Here is a 23,530-nt window from a genome sequence, read left to right on the forward strand (position 1 = left end):
ATTCAATTCAAAGCAAAGCATACAGATGTTATAACAAAAGATTGTAGAAAATTGTGGAGAGTGCTAATGTGAAAGTGGATAAGAAGTAAAAATATCAATCTATATCATATGACAGGGAACCAATAGTGGAAATGATCATAACTGAACCAGCAATGCCTCAACTGGTACAGGAAACTGAGACAGTGACATCAGCACAATCAGAAAATTTAACTATGAGTGATGATCAGAGCAGTGAACCTGAAGTTCAGGAGATACCAAGGTATGTAAGATTAAATCATTCTGAAGATCAAATCATTGGAGATAGGAACAAGGGAGTTATGACAAGAAGAAGACTGGCAAATGAAGAGGTATGTCTTATTTCTCAAATTGAACTGACATCTGTTATTGAAGCTTGTAAAGATAAACATTGGTTAAAAGGTATGAAAGATGAATTAGATCAGATAGAGAAGAATGAGACTTGGACTTTAGTTCCCCGACCTAAAAATAAGAATGTTATTGGAACTAAATGGATTCTTAGGAATAAACTGAATGAGGATGGTAAAGTTGTAAGAAACAAGGCTAGATTGGTTTGTAAAGGATGTTCTCAAATGGAAGGAATTGATTATGGTGAGACATTTGCACCTGTAGCTAGAATTGAAGTTGTTAGACTATTTCTTGCATATGCAGCTTATAAGAACTATAAGGTTTATCAAATGGATGTTAAATGTGCATATTTGAATGGTGAACTTGAGGAAGAAGTATACATTGAGCAACCTGATGGATTTTCACTAAAAGATGATAAAGATATGGTCTGCAGATTGAAGAAAGCTTTATATGGATTGAAACAAGCTCCTAGAGCTTGGTATGAAAGGTTGGATAAATATCTTTTGAATCTTGGTTTTACTAAAAGCGGTGTTGATAGTAATTTATATTATAAGATCACTAATGATGATATTCTGATTATTGAAGTATTTGTTGATGATATCATTTTTGGAGGTGAAGATAAATTGTGCATGGAATTTTCTAACAACATGAAGAATGAATTTGAAATGTCCATGATTGGTGAAATGATATTTTTCTTAGGTTTGGAGATTACTCAAACTGATAAAGGCATTTTTATCTATCAAACTAAGTACCTGAGGGAATTGTTGAAGAAGTTTGGTATGGATAATTCCAAACCGATAAGTACTCCTATGGTGACAAGTGAGAAATTATCTATCAAGGATACTTCTACATCGGTAAATCCGACAAGGTATAAGTCTAAGATTGGTGGCTTGTTATATTTAACTCAAACTAGACCGGATATTATGAATGCAGTAAGTATTGTTTCAAGATATCAAAGTAATCCTAAAGAAAATTATGAATGTATAGTAAAGAGGATATTCTGATATTTGCAAGGAACAACAGAATATGGCTTATGGTATTCTAAAAATGATGATTTCACTTTATATGCATATACTGATTCAGATTGGGCAGGAGATACTGATGATAGGAAGAGCACTTCTGGTGGATTTTTCTTTCTTGGAAAGAAATTGGTTTCATGGATCAAAAAAAAAGTCATGCATTTCTTTATCTACTGCAGAAGCTGAGTATGTTGCAACAACAACTAATTGCACTCAAGTCTTGTGGATGAAGCAAATGTTGAAAGATATCAAGGTAAATTGTAGTGAACCAGCAGTTATCTACTGTGATAACTCTGCAGCTATTGGCATGTCTAAAAATCTGGTATTTCACTCTAAGACTAAGCATATATCAATAAAGTATAACTTTTTGAAGCACAAGGTAGAAGTAAAGGAAGTCAAACTGGTTTATGTGAACACTAAAGAATAGATTGCAAATATATTCACTAAACCACTATCTAAGGAATCATTTGAGTATTTGAGAGACAGGTTAGGGGTTTCTACCTCTCCGATAGAGACTTGTTTGATGCAGTTTGTCATCAGTCCGACATGCATTATTAGAGATACTATTCATTCCGACACTGATGTGTGGTGCTACTACTCAGGGGGAGTAGTTATCTTTAAGATTCAAGGAATTACATTCTTGCTTTGATATTTTTGTTAGATTTTTGGCATTGATGTCAAAGGGGGAGAGATAGTGATGTGAAAAATAAATTCAGAACTTTACAGAGATATCATTTACAGGGGGAGAGTTATTGATATTTAGGAGATTGATGGTTGTCTTCCACAGGGGGACACTTGTTTGGCATTTTTTGGTACTTAGATGTTTTTCACATCTAGTGTTGCCATCAATACCAAAGGGGGAGATTTTTGGCATTACGTATGAATTAAGTATGTGTTGCATTGATGTTTTGTCATTAATGTCAACACTAGCTGTTATGGTTGGTTACCGGCAGACAGATTTTGGTTACCGATAGAAGATCTAGTGTTACCGACATAAGAGACTATCTGTTGGACACTTCTAGCATGATTGGATCAATGGAGTATGTTTGATTTTATGTGTTACATGTTCTTGAAGTATATTTTGGTTAGCTGGTATTGACTTGGTAATCAGATGCTATCATACAGTCTTGAAAACCCATATCGGCATTGGTTGAAGGTTTAACCGACAGAGATTTCACTGAGGAATCTTGACAAGATGCATAAGTGGTGTTGGTGTGGGTTCTACATGGATTTCAGGATGTTGAAGATGTTCTCTAATCGTGCTTCAACTGCTTGAAGACATTTCTTTGGCGTGGTGGACCTAGAATAGGTCTGGTACCTATCTAGGTTATGGACCGGTATCATGTTAATGTGTACTCTACATGCTACCGGGATGTTTCAGGATATTTTATGAATTGGTTATTGTTGTTTTGGTCTTAAGCTGACATTGCATATCATTGTAATATGGATTTATGTAATGATCTTATTGTAATATCTTTTAGGTGGTCGACCTAATTGGTTTAGGCCTTAGGGTTGGTATAAAATGATGTAAGATCTCATTGTAGATCGTGGGTATGGAATGAGGATTATGTGTCGTGGTCTTGAAATGCAATATCATATGCGAAGGAAATTTGGTCAATCATAGGTGATCGAATTGGGATTAAGGAAGAGGTTAAAGGTCTCTCGTATTGAGCTTAACTGAGACTCTAATCAGGCATGGTAGATGCTATCTCTGGAAATTCATTATTCTGGATTGTTGTCAATTTATCTTGAGGTGGTTATAACCTCTCTGTAATCAGTGAGACTCTTTTGTAATGAGAAGTACGCTCTAGGTAGTGTGCCTTCCTGCATGTGGAGGCCCCTCATTGTATCACATACTTTTTGCAGAAGTATCATCTGATTGTGGGTAGGCTTCCCACTGTGATTTTTCCCTTTCTGAGTTTTCCACGTACAAATCATGGTGTTATGTGGTATGTTTTCATTGTGTTGATTATTTGTTTCATTGCTAAGTTTTATTTCTTATCGGTATCTATTTCTACTTTACCGGTACTTAATATGGTTAAAGATTATTAAGTGAATTAATTGATATAATCTGTTAACAACTGATTCACCACCCTCCCTCTCAGTTGTTCACTGGTTATCCTAACACCTTCTTCATCTACAAATCCTTTTATTCCCCCTTATACATCAGATTTCCAATAAATTCATGATATTATTCCTCCATCTAGTCAATTGCAACATTCTTATAGTCGTGGATTTCATATAATCACAAAACAAGGTTTTATAGGACAAGGAATTGGGAAATTTGAGCAAGGAATTCATGTCCCTATAAACCTTCCTACACACACTACTACAAAAGGCCTAGGAAATGATGCTCCTCTTTCTAGGGATGAATTCCTTAGGCTCCAAAATATTGAAAATTATCTTAAAAGACAACAAATCAAAAGAGCCCGCAAGAATGCTTCTTCTTCAAAGCATCCTTTTTGTTCATTTCATCAAAATCGTGACCACAATGTTGATGATTGCCCTGATTTTAAAAAATCTACTCAAGATGGCATAGATAGTGGAAAAATTAGAATTTTGGATGATAATCCTCCTTCTTCTACTAACTATTCTCCTTTATGTCCCGATGATATCTATCATCCTGAAAGACTAGCTGCACGAATCTATTGGAAATTGAAATATGATAGAAACATTTCCTTTCCTCCTCAAAATAAAAACAAAAATTTTAAGCAAGTGAAAGGTATTGAATATTGCATTTTTCATGATTCACATTCACATTCTCTTGGGAAATGTTGTGCATTTAAGAAATTTGTTCAAAAGCAATATGACCTTGCACGAATTTCTCTTAAAATAGATCTAGTTGTCTTCCTTGACATCAAAATAGTGCCTTAGCACTTCTTTTCTCTTCATGTTGCTCCTCACCCTTATCACATAAATAGTCAACTTAGCTGGGTTTTTTTTACCATTTGTGGTGGTGTTGTTTCAACTTTACATACTTCGGGCCAAAAACATGAAGTTTATTTTTTCTCATTCTTTCTTGGTGCATTATACATTATTAGATCTCTTTTCTATCATAAGAATCATTCCTATGTGAGCATATAATTGTTCTTGGGTTTTTATCTTTGCTAAAGAGCAATTTATTTAATGAGTAGTGCTCTTTTTCTCTTTCCTTCATTCTCTTGGAAACTTACCTCTTCTACGGTCTCAATTATTAGGAAGCAAGATATGCCCCTTGGCATGGAATGATCTCTTGAGAAGTATGTATCCCTTCCTTGCGAGGATGTGTTCCACTAGGAAGGCATGTCATTTGCCAATACTCACTATTAGAAGATGTATAATGTTTCTCTTTGTCTTCCTCATTTGGGGGGCAAGGATTTTCCCTCCTTTATCTTATGTATCATTGTTTCCTTTAGGGGCTGCATTTTTCATGTGTGATTATCATTTCTTACAATGGTATGTTTTTATGATTAATCCCCTTTGGGGAATATGTGATGTTTTTCTCTCTTTCTTTAGAAAAATACCACTTCTTGAGACATGTATTTTACATATACTAATGTCTTTCCTTCCATGCATTCATGAAAGTACATTGTGCATTTGCTTATGTTTAATCTCTCTCTAGAAGATTGTGTAAGCTCTTCTCATTCTCCCTACACTTGGGGGGAAATGAGTTATCTCTCTCTCTCTCTCTCTCTATCTCTAAGGATCCACTCTTTCCTATGTTATGGATGGTGTTAGTTTTATTACTTGATGGAATTCCTTGTGTGGAATTGTTGTTGTCCACTCAAGGGTTCTCTCTTATAGAAGAGGTGTAAGTCCTTGACTACAATCTCTTTCACACTTGGTAATATACATCTATAATAAATTCACCTATCCCCATTGGGTTAAAAAGTGAGTCATCCTTCATCAAGAGTCCCTTTCACCTAGCAATAGGAGGAAGGATTGCATTCTTGTTCTCTTATGTGCTTCATTCTAGAAGATGTTATATTTATCTAAGATAACTCCTCTTGGGGGTAGATGTCTTTTGAACAAAGATCTCTTCTCCTCCAAGTATCTTCTTTACACTTACAGAAAGATATCTCTTTTCAACTATCTTATCCTGGCTTGAAGAAGTATTCCCTCTCTTGCTTGGATTTATGACGTTGTTGCATAGCGGATATCTTCTTTGTGATGAAGGTAGGTATCCTTGTTCTACTTTCCTTAAGATATCAACATCAACCTATGTTGACATCTTAAGGAGGGGGAACCCACATCGCTCCTTTGTACTATACTTCTCTCATGCATTGTACAGTAGATCATTCTCGAAACCAAAGCATAGACTCTTAGAGCGAGATGTCATCACTTTTTCCTTGTATAGTAGGTCATCCTCAGAACTAGAGCACAGACTCTTAGAGTGAGATGACATTGCTTTTTCTCTTATATAGTGGGTCATTCTCAAAACTAGAGCATAGACTCTTAGAGTGAGATGACACCACTTTTTCTTATGCAGGGTGATTATTCTCAGAACCAAAACACAAACTCTTAGAGTGAGATATCACACCTTTTTGACACTTGTACTATACATTCTATACAGGTTGTAGCGTACTCAGGCATAGACTCCTATGAGGCACTTCGAACCCCACTTGCATACACATGCATTTGAGTTTGAATGGAACTAACGGTGTTCTCACTCTCCTCCCTTACCTGGATCAGCCAGACAGACTATGGGGCTAGATTTCCATGTCCTTCTCTCCATGGATCACCTAGTTTTAGGGGCGAGATGTCCATGGTTTCTCTCTTGTTCGGCTTTCTTCTCATGGATCACCAAAGTGTGTATTCATGTCCTCTCTCTTCTTCCTCTCATGAACCCATAGTTTTACTATTGATGATTCATGGATTATTTTGGCTTTTCTCTTTTACGTGATCACTTGTGTTTATGTGATGTCATTGGTCTTTGTGTCTTGATTAGTTGTTGAGATGTCTAAGTATCAAGGTCTCTTTGGCTAGTTGGTTTGTCGTCGTGTGTCTTTTGCGCTTTGTTTTTTTTTTGTGTGTCTTGTTCCTTTTTTTGTGTGTTCTCTTGCATATGTTTGAGTGAGTTAAGATCCTAAGATATGGGGCTTTTTTTCTCAAGATTAGTGATGTCTTATACTCCTTGTGATCTTGCTCTGCATCTCTCATTTTCATCTCTCTTTTTTCTAGTTTACCAGCAATGTTGGCATAGGCCATACTCCCACTAAAGTGGGGGCTAAATGTAGTGTCATAAAATTGCAACCCTAGCAATTTTAACCACATTTGAGGTCCTCACCTTGGCGACGGCATCTTCCTTTCCAAATGAGACTTCTCTCTGTATTTCACCTTGAACCCTTCCTATTTGAGCCCTGAGATGGCCTCAGGACCCTGTCCAGACCCAAAGATAGGGTAGGATAGGGGTGTGGTGCCCCTGTCCCCCTAGGACAGGAGCGTGGCACCCTTGTCCCCCCCTCGTAGAATGGCCCCAAGATAGGTCCCTCCGACCCTATCTACATTTTGGGATTTCAAACTTCTCTGATGTCGGTCTTTGGTGAGATGAATTAATTCCCTGAGACATGTATAAAATGAAGTTAGTCTTCTCATTTGTAGAGGAGGCAATTTATATGACATATACAATAGGTGAAGTTCAAGAATTCAAGTCTTCAAGCATCCATCAAGTCGTCTTCTTCATGTGTCTTCTTCATTCATCCATTGGAGAAACATTTACAACATTCATTTGCAAGCATATGTTTATGTTAGGGTTTTGTCATGTTACATGCCATTTCATGCAACATTTGTGATTACATTCAAGAAGCAAAGCAACAATCATCAACAAATTGCAGATCTACAAGGTATGCATTTCCATTGTTTGCATTCGAGAATTTGCAATTAATTTCTTTCAAGGTTGATTCCTCAATCGGGGTTTGACTGAGGCAAACCCCTATCCACAACCCTTCTTCCCCTCTTTTCTATGTGCATGTTGCAGGTGCATAGTTGTAATCGCGGGTTTGGGCTTCATTTGCAGAGATGGAAGAACTCTTTTTGTTTTGCGGATTTTTCGGAGGACCGTGGACACTTTCAGCATGGGCCCAACAACTTTTCCTCAAATTCATAGGGCAAATTCATACCAGTCTAGATATATCAGATTTGAAGTTACAACATGATCCTGAACTGGTAGCCCCTCATCTCACTCATTTTATCTCTCTTTCCTACATAGTCAACAAGTCAACTTTCTCGTTTACAAAAGAGGATAAATCACACTTCAACTCTTGCAATCCACTTGGAATTCACATCCTTGTTTCCCTTAGATTTGGATCTAGTGGATTTAAGCCCTCTTTTTAATGTAAATTCCTTCCAATTGAAAATCATCCTAGTGGCTTCCTTTCTCTCTCCTAGGTGGGGAGTCACTAGGATCTAGTTTTCCACTTTACAATGCCAAAGTAGGAGCATGACTCTGAGGTGTGAATTGTACAAGGTTATAATTTACAATACTACATTCAGCCCCTACTTTAACGAGAGTATGAGCTTACACAAATACTCATGGTAAAGTAGAAATATGAGGAAGAAAGAGAGGAGCAACTATGAGAAATATCACAAAGAGACAAGAAATCAGTAATCTTGAGGGACCAAGCCCCCAATCTTAGGATCTTAACTCACACAAATCACATAGAAGGACAACAAAACAAGATAAAGATAAAAAAAAATACAAACAAAGATAAACAAAGACAAAAGGCATACAACAAAGGGGTTAGTACTAAAAAGCTCCAAATCAACTAGTTGAAGAGACCTTAATATCAAAATGTCTCAACTACTAATCTCATTCTCAAAATGTTATTAAAAGAACACAAGCAATCACATGAAAAGAGAAAGAGAATGCATCAAGTGATGAAGCATGATCCATCAAGTAGCAAAGCTATGAGCTCATGGGGAGGTGAAAGGAGAGAACATGGATGCCACAAATGAGCAAGTTGCATTATGCTAGGTGATCTATGAGAAGAAAAGCAAGAGGGACTGTGGAATTCACAAGCTAGCAAGTTGCGTTATGCTAGATGATCCATAGGTCACATGACAACAAGTTGTGCTATGTTGTGTGATTCATGTAGAGAAGGAGAGTAGAAATAGTGTAGTCTTGTTGTGTTATGATAGTTTCACTCATCTTAAAAATGTCGCACAAGGAGGGTTGAATAGTTTGGCAAGTTGTGTTATGCTAGTCAACCTACCTTAAAGAAGTTGAGCAAGGAAGAGCTGAAAGGTCTAGCAAGTTGTGTTATGCTAGTCAACTCACCTTGTTGCATATGTCACCATCTGGTTTCAGGAGTTAAACATCTTGTTTAAGAATTTAGGTTTGGTTTCAATCATGCAACAACCTATATAAGACATGCATTTGAAAAATAATGTGTCTGGTTTCGAGAATGAAAACGTCTCATCTAAGAGTAAGGTCTAATTTCAAACATGTACACCAAATACAAGACATATATTAGGATTTTGTCTAGTTTTGGGAATGAAGCATCTCTTCTAAGAGTTAGGTTTGATTTCGAGCATGCAATAACCCATATAAAAAATACAAAAATACAACCAAGCAAGGTATTATGCTAGGAGATCCACAATTTGAATAAAAGGTATGGTACAAGGAGGGTGTGATGCATGCCTCCACTTAAAATGTGAACATGGTGATATGTTGATGTCTTAAGGAAGCTAAAAACAAGGATACATACCATCATCACCAAGGAGATATCCTTTAAGCAACAACATATGTAAATCCAAGCTAAATAAACATGACTCTTATAAGAAAGCAAAAGATAGTTGTAAAAGAGATATCTTACAAGTGTAAAGGGAATACTTTGAAGGAGAAGGAGGAAGAGATCTTTGCTTAAAGACTTCAACCTTCAACAGGATTTTTTTTAACAAAAATAACATCATTAACAAAAATAAAGGAAGGAGAAGATGAATTTTCACCTTCTTCTGATTGCTAGGTAAAGGAACTCTTGATGAAGGATAACACACTTTTGCCCCTAAGTGATAGGTTTGTTTATAATAAACATACATCGTCAAGTAAATAATAGGTTGTACTCAAGGATACACACCTTCTGCATAAGAGATAAACCTTTAGAAGACATACAACTTCACATAAGGAATGACATCATATCATAAGCAAACACCACTCATCATAGAAAAAGTGAATCCTTAGAAAGGATAGGAGATATAAGATAGAATCAATGTTGCCCAAGCATAGGGATAAAGAGAAGGATCACACTCCCTCCAAAGAGATCTTATAAAATATGTACAATTTCAAGAAAATAATAGGTCCTAACCCAAGGAATGCACGTGCACTTGCAGGAAGGATAATTCAATGTGAGAAACAACATGAAGTTATGAAAAATACAACTCAAAGAAAGAGGCGATCTTCAAAAAAGGGACATAATTGAATATATTATCCTTGCCCCCAAGCAAGGAGACAAGGAAGAATTATGTTATTGTACAAGTATGATTGGAATTGAAGATGTATCACCACACACAACAAAGAGCCTCCAATAAATTTAAACTACTAATGTCACGGGGTAAGGAGCAACATAATAAGGTGAATGGAGTGCTAAGGAGCTACCTCTTCACTAAGAAAAATGCAAGATCAATTGTAATAGCTATGTGAGCTTGATCATATTGGTCTTGAACAAATTCTTTAAAAGATTTACAATTTCTAAGAGAATGAGAATAACAACGATGAAAAAGACAATACTCATCACCTTCTTTCTTTTAATTTTTATATTTTATGAGAGGAAAAATGACATGCTTATCATACTTCAATATCCAAAAGATTGTTGTAGCTATTTTTTATTTTTTTTCAATATGGCCAGGTCTTGTCTCTTGATATGTAGGACAAGGTGTGCTAGTGGAAGAAGAAGGATTGTTTCCTAGAGGCAAAAGAATTGGTAAAGAAGGAGGAGGATTATTTGATGTAGAACCATGTTTTGATGGGTGATAGTTTCTATTTCTTGCAAAATAGTCTTTAAGAATTTGAACCTTATGAGAATCCTCCATAGATGTTTGAGAATTAGGATATCATAAGCCTTCTTTAGTAAATTATGTTGGAGGGTCTACAAGGATCTTAATTCCTTGTTCATGTTTTCCAAGTCGTTGTCCTCTATTGCTTTATTTTAAAATCATATCATATTCAACTTCATAAGATGTTCTTAATTGTGAAGGAGAAGGGCTTTCATTATGATTTTCTTCAAAATTTGTAGTGCAAGGACACATAGAAGGATCAAGGGATAACTATATGAAGAAGGAATATTTGTTATAGGGAGATTTTCCTTTCTATCATCATTACTCATGTCCTATTTTGTATATTGGGAAGAAGGATCCTTATCCTCTAAGGCTTCATCTTTTCTTATTATTATATGTGGAGAAAGATCATGAATAAAATGGATAAAATCAAGATAATCTCTAGGAGAATAAGGAGTATCTAAAGAGATTGATACACCAATATTTTGACCTTGCCCCACTTGCACTAGAGTATGTGTATAAGAAGAAGATGGTGTCGTGTTTCTCTTCAATGATTTCTCTCCATTAGAGAGATCATTGATAGGATTATTGATTCTTTCCTCATTCTTTTGAGATACCCTAGGAGAGGTACAAGTGTTATCCTTTTCAATGTCATCTCTAGTATTATCATTGTCCATGAAAGCTTTTATGTGATCTACATGTGTAATGCATTTTCTTAAAAATATCATTATAAAACAACATACAATATGGATAAAATATTTGTGAGATGATTTGCAAGTAAGAAATATATTTGAAATTATAATGATGTCATATGCAAGAGTGCTATGAATGCAAAGAGGTAATGTAAAGTGAAATAAACCATTATCTAACACATGATTTTGGTAAAAGTAACTAAGAAGCAATGTAATCATATGTGAAATAGTAAACCAATCAGATTTAGTGAATTCCATTATGAACAATGCAAGACACCTAAATCAAATCTGAAAAAGAAAATCAAAATCAATGCAATGTAAGAAATGTTGGGTTCACCAAAATGTATAGTGGTAGAATTAGGGTTTCACCAATTAGAATAGTAAAACTATTAATCTCTTCAAATCAACTATACATTAAAAAGGGGGTGTCAATTAAATAGATCTAGCCACAATTCAATCAGAAAAAGGGTTGAGATACTGATTAGATTTACTCGTTTGTTTCCTTTCCCTTTTTAGAGTTGAAATTGGATTTGAATTGTAAAGTTATAGGATAAAACAATAGAGAATTGGAGAAAAACAACAATAACATTGTTCAATATTTCAAACAAAGCCATAGACAAAGATTTGAGAAGGGAAAGTGAATCAGAACCTGTAGCTAAAAATCTAGGTCAAATTGTCAAGACTAGTGTGGTAAGTCGTCCTGGTCCTGCAACTTTTGGATGGGCAAGTGGGATGTTTTTTGGATTAAGGAGATGTATAAGATCCATTATTAGAAGATCAAGAAAAATTCTTGGGACCAAGGTGGTAGGTCACCCTGTTCCTCCTCTTTTTTCTCTTGTAAAAGTTGAACCTATTTGTCGGCATATATTCTATTGAAATCTTTAATCACAACTCTTGAATCAATTTATTGCAATAGAAAGAGAGAAAAGGGTTGTGGATAAGGGGTTTGCTTTGGGTCAAACCCTAGTTTATGAATTAACCTTGAATTGAATTGAAATAAAACATGTAAAACTGAAGTAAATGTTGGAAGATACAGTGCCTCAAATCTGCAATGGTTGATAGGAAGATTGATAATGCAATGCTCTTTAGATGTGATCACGAATGTTGAATGCAATAACATGACAAACACATGAACATGAATGACCTAATCAAAAGCACATGCTTGCAAGAAGATTGATGTAACTTTGCTCCATGATTCTTGAAGGATATAGTGGGATGAAATGTTGCCTTAAATGATTGAGAATGCTTGATGGATGCACGAATGATGGGGTATACAAGTGACCAATTACTTATAAGAAGAAATGAGTTGATATTATGTCCTTATATAGGGTTCCCTAGGTAAATTACCAATCAAGCCAACCTCCAATAGTCAAATGGAGCCACATGAACCAAAATCCATTGGGGAGGGGAAATGACTGCCCATATTTGAAATGAATCCTATTTAAGAAGGACTAGGGTAGTGGGGTGCCATGGTTTAAATAGGGGCACCACAATACCCCTGTCCTCAAAAAATGGGACAAACTAACTAACAAATAAGGGGGTATAGCCCTAGGATGAGTTCGACTCAACTGTGCACATAGGTGACATTAGATTCAGAGTAAAAAGGGGCCAAAATGAATGTAGGGGGAATTAAGATAGGACACACTAAAGTAGGAGAACAAATATGAGGTGTGAATTGTACAAGGTTACAATTTACAATGCTAGAATATTGAGAAACATTATGTCATGGTAGAGAAAAGGGTTCCTAAGCTATTCTCTATTAGTTTGGAAGCTTCTAGGGATAGAATATTCCCTAGTTACAAAGATGTGATTTAAAAATGATTAACTAGTTGGAATCTATTTTGGACATCATGATCATTGGGTCTCCCCTTGACTGACTAGGTGTTATCAAAGACGACAAAGGTCATTAAAGATGGTTCGTTACTACTAAAGTTGTGAAAGTCAATTGTTGCAATTAACATGTTCTTTCCCAAGTGAGTAGCATGTTGCTAAAGTGAGTATGAGGCTACCAAAATGCATGCTTTGGTCCTCAATAGTCATTTAATTTCGAAAGAGGTTATTAAGTTTGATTTTATCCACACAGGTATTGACAAGGTGGTAAAATAATATATTTTGTAAGAGGTTATTCAATTGTAGATGTTATTTTAGTTTCCAAGTGAGGCATATGAATATAGGTGTGCAAGAAAGTTAAATAATAATGGCAATCCTTTGTGGTAGGCTATTAGGCTAAAAGATGAAGAGCTCAGAATCCCACAAGGATGACTAAAAGATGGAGCAATTAAAAGAGCATTCTAAGGCGATTTGATCTTACCATACTAAAAGAATACATAGGATAATTTAAAAAAATCAAATAATCTATAGATGGGTTTAATTGGCATGTGGATAATATTCTCATTATTTCATTGATAGATCAATAATGAGTTGCAATAATGTTAGATATCACAAGAAGATTTTGTGGGAAAATAGTAGTTACATTTATTGTTGTATGGACCCAAAAAGTCTATTGGTTATGTTATCATGCAAATAGCATAATGTAATAAATGGGGTTCTAAAGGCATTCTCTTGTTAAAGTTTGTTTACCCTTAAATATTTTCTCCACAAAAAACTATGGTGTCATATGATTGAGTCTTGCACTATGCTCTTTCATTACATGTTTATTTCAGCTATTTTATTTATTGTTCAAGCATTGCATTACTATAATAGGCAAGCTAAATGTTCTTAGAGTATATTGTTAAGAGTGTAGAGCAATGCTACCTTATGATATCCATAGTTGATAGATCGCTATGGTTATCAAACTAGTTGGATCATAGATCATCATTTTATAGCTATCATTTTTTGTTGAAAATATAACCTCATTCCTGATAAGAACATTATTCTATGTAAAGGGCTTGGGTGTGAAAGGCTTGAAAATTTTCACAAATCTAAGATTGTACTTCGGGCATCCATGCACAAAACTAAAAGATACACTTTATTTCTTAAAAGTGTCTTGAAAGAGGTATTTGAGGTGTAAAAGATCTAAATGAATTGGGTGCTTTCTAATAAGGGGACTCCAACTAAGCATACACAATAAAAATGAGCAATCTCTTTCCAATGCGAGGACATTCAACAACAAGAGACACATTCACATCAAGTTCATGTTGTTAGTGTAATGATTTTTACTAGTTTAAATATTTAATAGTAGAAGAATAAATAAAAATTGACAAATTGGGATGCATTAAAATTGCTATAAATATAGTAGCCACAATTAATGGACTAAAATAGCTGCAAGAGCATGGAAAATGTTGATTTCCTTCAAAGCAAGGAAAAAATAAATAAATTTGGCAATAGAAAAAAAAAAGATTTTTTTTTTTAAATCATTAAAATATGTCCAAATATTAGAATTATATAATTGAACATCACCTTTTTTTAAATTATGTCATACTATTGGTCAACTAAAAAAATAAATTGCATCCAACAAATGCATAAATAATACTACCAATACCAATAAACTGATGTTATTCAAACATTTAATATTGTTGACATTTGATTCAATAGCTAAATGTATTCAAAACAATTAGAAAATCATGAAACATATATGGTTCTAATATCACTTCAATCATATTCACATTTAATTAAATATATGTCAATATTCATATTCACAATAAGGTTAAATGGTATGAAGTACTCTATGTATTGAATGTGATTAGATTTGTCCACAATTGTCAACATTGTTAAAATAAGTGTGTGAATTTCGTTGTGTCTATTTACTCGTGTACTTGCTTGCATTGAATATAATTTTAATGCAATTTTACTAAATGTACTTGCTTGTACCATACCATTGGGTCTATCTACCAATGTACTCTGCATCATTTCCATCTTGCATGATTCCTTCTCCAAATGGTCACCTCAAGCCTCATCCCACCACAACTCACACCATTAATGAGGTCAAACCACACAAAGAATGATTTGGGATGCATGTTTTAGCCACCCAAATCACATCTTCCTTCAAGCCAAACAACAAACCCTGTGCAACCACCATGAAAATAATGTCGACATTCATCTTGTAATAAAATTTCAATCTCAAATACTCCTCGCCCAACAACACCTCCATGATCTGCATAAACACGGGGTCATCAAATTTAAAGATTCCCCCAAGCCTTTTTTTCTGAAACCTTTCCAAAAAATGCGAGCTATTATTTAATAGAATGAAATGAAAAAGTTTGCTTCCATCGTTGCTAGTTGTACACTATTCAAACACCCTTTTGTCACTATCTAGAGCTCATTTCGCACACCTCAACCTTGGAAAAGCCAAAACACCACCCACCTTTGGATTTAAATGGCTCCACCTTACCCCTTGTCAAATCTACATTAATGATCATCAATTCCTCCTCCTGTCCAGGGTGTACAAGATAGCCAACTCAGTAATCTGTATTAAGAAACTCATGCCACCTCCATTTCAAATTCGATCAATCTTTCATGCAGTTAATTGAAGAGAAAAACGCTACAAACTTAAATTGCATTTATAGGGTTGCATGGATTAATAATCATCAATACACCTAAATGATGAAGGAGATTGTGGCGATCCTTCCACCTACCAACTCTTTAATAGTGTCGTACTCCATCATACTATTAAGACCCATGCTCACTCAATCCATCCCACCACCTCACAATTTGGTCATTAAGATCACACCCTTGATTCAATAATTGATCTACTTCAACATTTCCGCTCTTCAGTCATGGTTGATTTTTTGCTTCATTTCCTTTTTCTTTATTTAGTTCTCTTCATCCATTACTTGTTGTCTCACTTAACTAATTATAATATTCATTTTTCTTACTTACCCATGATTTGTTTAGTGGCTTAAACCCTCATTGTTTCAAGGAATTGTTCATGTGAAATATTATTTTTATTTTTCTAAACCCTAATTATTTTCAAGTTTTGATGTTCTTTCCTATACATTCATTTCATGTTTCATTGTTTCCTTCAATTTCATTTCCTATATAGTTTATGCTTACCCTTATTGTTTTACATGTAAGGAAGTTAAGTAGCGGAACAACTTCCTACACTAACCTTGAGAGGAGGGTAATGCAAATTTTTTTACAAATCATTACAAAATTTACAGAAACTTAACAAAAATAAACAAAATATTATGCATCCACAACACAACAACACAATGATTTACATGGGGAAAACCCTTTCGGGAGAAAAACCTCACACTTCAAAAGCAGCGTAATATATTATTCAATAATCAATAACATATTACAATATACTTGCAAAGCAAGCTCTTCACAGGAGTACCACTAATTAGAGACTCAAAGGTAACTCAATAGCCATAAGACTCTTACACAAAGGTAACTCAATAGCCATAAGACTCTTACACACAATCTCTATCTCACACACCTCATATATAGGATATACAATACAAGAAACCGTCAAACAATATTACAAAACCATGAGCTAAAACCACCCAATAAAGTAGAGTCGACCTTATCTCCATTCTAGATGCTCTATGAAATGTCAAAACACACATCAACACCTGTTCCTCCCTTTTACAACTCATTTATGTGTCTGATGTAATTTATATTTCCTATTTCAGGAGTCCAAACTTTCGAAGGCCATTACTGTGAACTATGTGTCCAATTGACAAATCGTTTGAAGTGTCAGAAAGCTCACGAAGTTCTCTATCACCTCGTAAACCTCTATGCCATTTACACCCACTTTTTAGGGAATTTAAGAGTCTTTAAAATCCTTCAAATTAATTTTAAACTTTTCATCGCACCCACCAAAAATAGAAACTTTAATATCTTTAAAGCTAGCTATGATCTTGCGACGAAAATTTACCGTCGTGCTCATCTTTTTAATGCTATTATAGCTATGGTTGGATTCCTTCAGGCCGACATAGCCAATATAAATGTCTAATTGGCCTATCGGCCTTAGACATTAATAAGTTCGATTTATATATATGATACTTTGCATTTGTAAATTAAATAAAATGTTTTGAAATATAAACAATTGTTAAACCTGCCACCCTTGGTGAAAAGACATATTAGTTATAATGAAACCGGTCCTTGGTGAAGAGACGTGTTGATTAATGATAAGACAACTCTTGGAATAGACATGTTGCTTGGAGTCACCCATGTATGGGTACATATAGATTGACTCCCTCTCTCCACAAGCATCAAATAAGATAACAAGAAGATCGATTAAGATATACAGCAGATCGAGTCATCTATAACAGTTCGAAGTAGAAGATTTTTGACTCTCCTTCAAACTACATTTAGACTTGGTCGTATCATCATCTTCATCAAGGAGATCAAAGTTAATATAATAATTGGCACAATTATAGTTGCAGATCGACTTTGTTGGTGGCCTCATATCTGGTTGTGTGATAGCCATATTATATTCATTTACTTCATTAATTATAAGAGATTTATAGCTAGGTTTTTCTCTGTCATGTTGGAGGGTTTTCCCAAGGTACATGTTGTGCATTTTTTGATTGAATTATCTTCTATCTAATTTGATCATAAAATTAACACATCTAGCCAACCAGAAGCTTTGGGGAGAATTTTGCACCATTTCGTGCTTAAATGAAAACTTACTATAAATAGTAACCTCATGTAAATGCAAGGTTGAGATACCATTTTCCCAACATTCTCCCACTTGTCAAACACCTTTCAAGAGAAAAGGGAGTATCAACACAATAATTTAATTGCTAGGGGCCATGAGGCCCATAGACTCCAAACACCATCTGAACTTCTTTGTGCTCACAACCTTAGTTAAAGAATTTGTAACATTCATCAATGTCTCTACCTTAACCAGCTTCACCCTGCCATCTTCAACCATATCTCTGAGAAAATGATATCGAACATCAATGTGTTTGGTTTGGGCATGAAATGTCGGGTTCTTAACTAGGAAGATCGCACTCTGACTATCACAATAAACTATCATTGCACCTTTTATTCCAATATTTGAACACGGTCTTTAAAGCCAAATGACTTTTTATAGGCATGAGTAGCTACCATATACTCTGCTTCTATAGTGGACAAACCAACCACAGTCTATTGCTTACTCATCCAACTAATTGCACCACCAAATAAAGTAAACACATAAGCACTAGTGGAACTTTTGTTATCAATATCACCTGCCCAATCTAAATCCACATAACCATGAATATCAAGGGAAATCACGTCTCCAACCAAATTACCATGATAACACTTAGAGGTACCTTTCAAATATCTGAGGACTCTTTTGACTGCATCCCAATGAACTCTACCAGGATTAGAAATATATATGGAAAGAACTCCCACTGCTTGGGAAATGTCTAGTCTAATACAGACCATAGCATACATGACACTTCCAACTGCACTCTGGTAAGGCACTCTTCTCATGTCTTCCATCTTTGATGGAGATGTAGAACAATTTGAAACAGATAATTTCATTCCAACTTTGAAGGAAACACATAATGGTATATAATCCTCCATGTTGAACCTATGTAATACTAAACATGCTTACTCTGGAATAGCCATAGCTTTCTGTTCACTCTATCTCTTCTAATTTCCATCCCAAGAATGTGTTTTGTTGCACTGGTAAGATCTTTCATTTCAAATTTAGCATCAAGCTAAGACTTTAGTTATGAAATCATACCTTTCTCTTCACCAATGAATAACATATCATCAACATATAATGTAATATACAGGAAATGATCACCATCAGATTTATAATAAACACAGTGATCTGACTTAGAATGCTCAAATCTCAAGCTCGACACAAATGTATCAAATTTATAGTACCACATCCTAGGACTCTGTTTGAGGCCATACAAAGATTTTTTCAATTTACAGACCACATTACTTTTACCTTTCTTCACATAATTCTCTGGCTATGTTATATAGATATCCTCCTCCAAATCACCATGAAGGAAATCAATTTTCACATCCATTTTCTCAACCTCTAAATCATAAGCAACGGTAATAGAAAGCAAAGTCTAATGGATGTCATTTTTGCAATAGGAGAAAATATCTCACCATAATCAACACCCTCAACCTAAGAGTAGTATTTTGCAACCAACCTTACTTTATACTTCTCAATGCTTCCATCTGAACCAATATTTTTCTTGAACACCCATTTGCAACCAACATGCTTTCGTCTTTCAGGCAATGGTATGAGATCCCATGTATCATTATTTTTCAAAGCTATCATTTCTTCTTCCACAACAATCTTCCAGGATTCTGCATCATTCATACCTAATGCCTTTTCTACAGATCTAGGTTCATCCACATTAGTATTCAAAGAAAAAATACATCTCTAATCATCAGGTGAATACCCTACAGGTGGTTATCTATGTCTTGTAGACCTTCAAACAAGCTGAATTGGAGGTTCTTCCTCCTCTTTTGAAGATTCAGAGCTAGATGATCTCTCCTCATCTTCTTTCCTATCAAGTGGTCTTGATTCAACTCTTTCAGGTGTAGAAAGGAATTGAATCACATCTTCTTGTTTAGTCTATTTTGGTTGCAATGTAACAGAAGGAGACTTAATTTATCTAAAAATAACACTTCTACTATAAATTGTCTTTTGTGCAATAGGGTCCCAAAGCTTATAACCTTTCACACCATAACTATAACCAATGAAGATACATTTCACAACCTTGCTCTCCAACTTTTTTTGCTTCTCCTTTGGCTAATGTGCATATGCCTCGCAACCAAAAACTCTAATATGTCTCAATGAAGGCTTGTGACCTGACCATGCTTCCATATGCATTTTATCAACAAGAGCTGATATAGGAGACCTGTTAATAAGGTAGCAAGCACTGGCAACAACTTCAACCCAAATTTTTTGTTCTAGACCAGCACCACTCAACATACTCCTAGCCTTCTTCATCGGTGTCTTGTTCATTCTTTTTGCAATTTCATTCTGTTGTGGAGAATATAGAGTTGTCTTTTGTCTTTTAATGCCACAATCTTTACAGAATATATCAAAATCATTAGAGCAAAATTCACCACCATTATCATTCCTCAAACATTTGATTTTCTTTCCAAACTGCAACTCAACCATTGCTTTAATTTCTTTAAAATGACTAGGAACTTCAGATTTACTCTTTGGAAAATATACCCATGTCCTACTAAAATCATCAATAAATGAAACATAATATGTGGATTTTCCAATTAAAGGAACATCTACGTGACCAAACACATTAGAATGAATAAGATCTAGAACACCACAAGATTTATGAGAACGCAAACAAAATTGAACGTGGTTTTCTTTTCCATAAATGCAATGCTCGTAGAAATCAATGCCAAGATTACAATCATTCAAACATTCAACAAAGTTTATATTTTTCAAGATCCTCAAACCCTTTTCTCCAATTTGGCCAAGTCTTTCGTGCCATAACATAGTCTTCTCTGCAAGTAACTTTTCTTCAGAAGAAAAAGCACCCTTAGGTACCCAAAAGCCATGTCTATCCATTGAAGGTGAAACCATCAAATCTTTCAACGAAGTATCCACAGATTTACTTTTTACAAAATTGCTATCACACTCAATAGTGTATGCCTCTAGTTTATACAAAGTGTCGAACCTAACACCTCTAGAAATCACCATAGCACCCTTAACCATCTTACATCCTGCATCAAAAAGTACTACCTGCACACCCGCATCTATCCATTTGCTCACAGATAATAAATTTCATTTTAATCCAGGGATATGCAACACGGTGCTAATCCTTTTTATTTTACCATTAGGAAACATGATCCTAACTTTACCTCAACCAATAATGTCTAAATGTGAATCATCATCCAAGTACACCTTGCCTCCATTAATTTCTTCATATTAAGAAAATCAATCTTTATTGGAAGTCGTATGAAAAGGTGCACCTGAGTCAATTAACCATGCACCATTACCTGCATGAGTAGCCAAAGATGCAATGAATGCATCACCATCTTGCTTCTCGAACTCATAATTAGAATCAAACTTCTTCTTTTTCTTCTTCTTTTCTTCTTTGTAGTCCTTACAGATGTGACCCGAATTACCACAATTCTAGCAAATGACTTTGGACTTTATAAGAGGTTTCAATCTCCCTTTGGATTTGGACTTATTGCGCTTCTCATTCTTCTTGCCTCTTTCCTTGGGTCTCCCACGAACAACTAGGGATTCCTTTGAATTGGTGGATACCTTCCTTTACATCTATTCACCAAGTAGGGAACCCACCACATCTTAGACTTCAAAACAACAGAAGTACTACTGATAGCCATAACAAGAGAATCTGTTGCAGTCACAACAGGAGTAAGTCCTCAAAGAGAACAGTCTGGACCACATATCAAGAGTAACACAACAGAAGAAACATGATGCAATGGAGACAATACAAAAATAGACTTTATTATATCAAAGAATTCAAACGCAACTAGCTGGCAAGGTGTAGGCTTACAAGATTCAACACACTGGTCTGATTACAGATATGCTCAAATACAGTATCTAGGCTCAAGCAAGAATGTGAACCAACTCCGGACCTCCTCACCTTCAAATTGATCTTCTATAATTGTCTCCCTATCTCTGTATATCTCTAATTTCTTGATTACATTGATTTATATGATTTTCATAGCTCAAGGATGATCTGCATTGGCCCAAGATGAAAACAATTGCAAATGAAGAAGATGTAACATGCAAAATAACAAGGTCGGCCTTTGCCAAAGGAATCCTTCCAAAAAATACATAGAATGAGATGCAGACCCAAGGGAAGGTTGGCCACAAGCCAAGGAACATTTAAAGCAATGAAAAGAAGCTCTGAAAGCTACAAAAATGATCAGAAAGATTCTCCATTAGCAAATAGGTTCAAGCGGTTTTGGTGCTCCGAGCTAGAAAACTATCTCAGATTCTAGAAGCGATAACTTGCCGAAAAAGGATCCAAACGTCCCACAAACTTAGGATAAGGTAGATGAAAATGTCCACAAACAAAATTCAGCTCCACAAGATTCGGTGTGCAAATGCAGTAAAATGTAGAAAGAAATGTTGAAACTACAAAATAGAAAGAAAATGTTTTTGGTTGATGCAAGATTGTGAAGATCTAGGGATGCTCCTGCATCAGACATCTGAGGTTGACAAAAAGTGAGTCCTTCACTTTGTAGGGGTTAGAGGAAAACTAAGACAACATGCCTCTACCTCTGCAATCTATGATGAGTCTTCAACTAGTCTGCCCTTCCACTTCACAAGATACTCCTTGTATTGTTTGCCTCAGGTGTTGCGCTCAATTCTATTATCCAAAATGTCTTCAATCTAGTCCAATACCCTCTGGAGTATCTGCTACACTATCTTCACTGAATTTTGCCTCATGATATTGACGTAGGTTTGCAATGTTGAATATAGGTGAAATACATAAAGTATCAGGTAACTCCACTTCATATGCATTTCCAGAACTAAATTTCTTCAAGATCTTACAAGGTCCAAACTTCCCCATCTTCAACTTATTATAGGTTCCAACTGGAAATCTTTCTTTTCTCAGATACACCATCACTTCATCTCCAACTTCAAATTCCTTGTGTCTCTACTTTTCATCTGCTTTCTCCTTATACTTATGGTCCATGTCCTTCAAATGTTGTTTGACTTGAGTATGTATTGTCTTCATATGTTCAACAAATGCTTCCACTTTTGTACTCCTTTTATCTTCTTTACTAATGTCTCTTAACTATGATATGCCTCTAGGGTGTACTTCAGTAACAATCTCACAGGGTGTTCTTTTGGTACTCCTGTTCACTAAATTGTTGTAGGCGAACTCTGCTTGTGCAAGGATCAAGTCCCAACTTCTGGTTTTCTCTCCAACTAAACATCTCAAAAAATTTCCCAAACTCCTATTTACTACTTTTGTTTGTCCATCAATCTGTGGGTGAAAAGTAGAACTGAATTTCAAATTTGTCTTCATCTTCTTCCAAAGTGTCCTAAAAAAATATGCAACAAATTTAGTGTCTCTGTCTGAAACTATACTCTTAGGTAATCCATGTAGTCTCACCACTTCCTTGAAAAATAGGTCAGCTATATGCATGACATTTGTTGTCTTCTTACAGGGTATAAAATGTGTCATCTTTGAGAATATATCCATCACCACAAATATAAAATCATTTCTTCTCTGTGTCTTGGGCAATCCAAGTATAAAGTCCATGCTTAGGTCCTCCCAAGGTCTCTCTGAAACTATCAAAGCAATCCAATATTTTGACTACTACCTTTTGCAAGTTGACAAATTCTATAGCTCTGGACAAATTTCCTAACATCCTTATGAATCCGAGGCCAAAAGTAATTCTCACTAACCAAGGCTACTATCTTATCATAACCAAAGTGTCCTGCTAATCCTCCACTATGCTTCTCTTGTATCAGATTCTCCCTCATAGAGCTCTTAGGTATACACAACTAGATTCCTCTTAACATCATCCCATCTTGAATGAAGTAATATAATCACTTGCTCTTGTCCACCATAACTGGTTCTTTACAAGCCTTCCAAGGTTCTGCAAAATCTGGGTCATCTTGGTACA

The sequence above is a fragment of the Cryptomeria japonica genome, chromosome 9 (genome assembly GCF_030272615.1).
Source record: "Cryptomeria japonica chromosome 9, Sugi_1.0, whole genome shotgun sequence".
Classification (NCBI taxonomy): domain Eukaryota; kingdom Viridiplantae; phylum Streptophyta; class Pinopsida; order Cupressales; family Cupressaceae; genus Cryptomeria; species Cryptomeria japonica.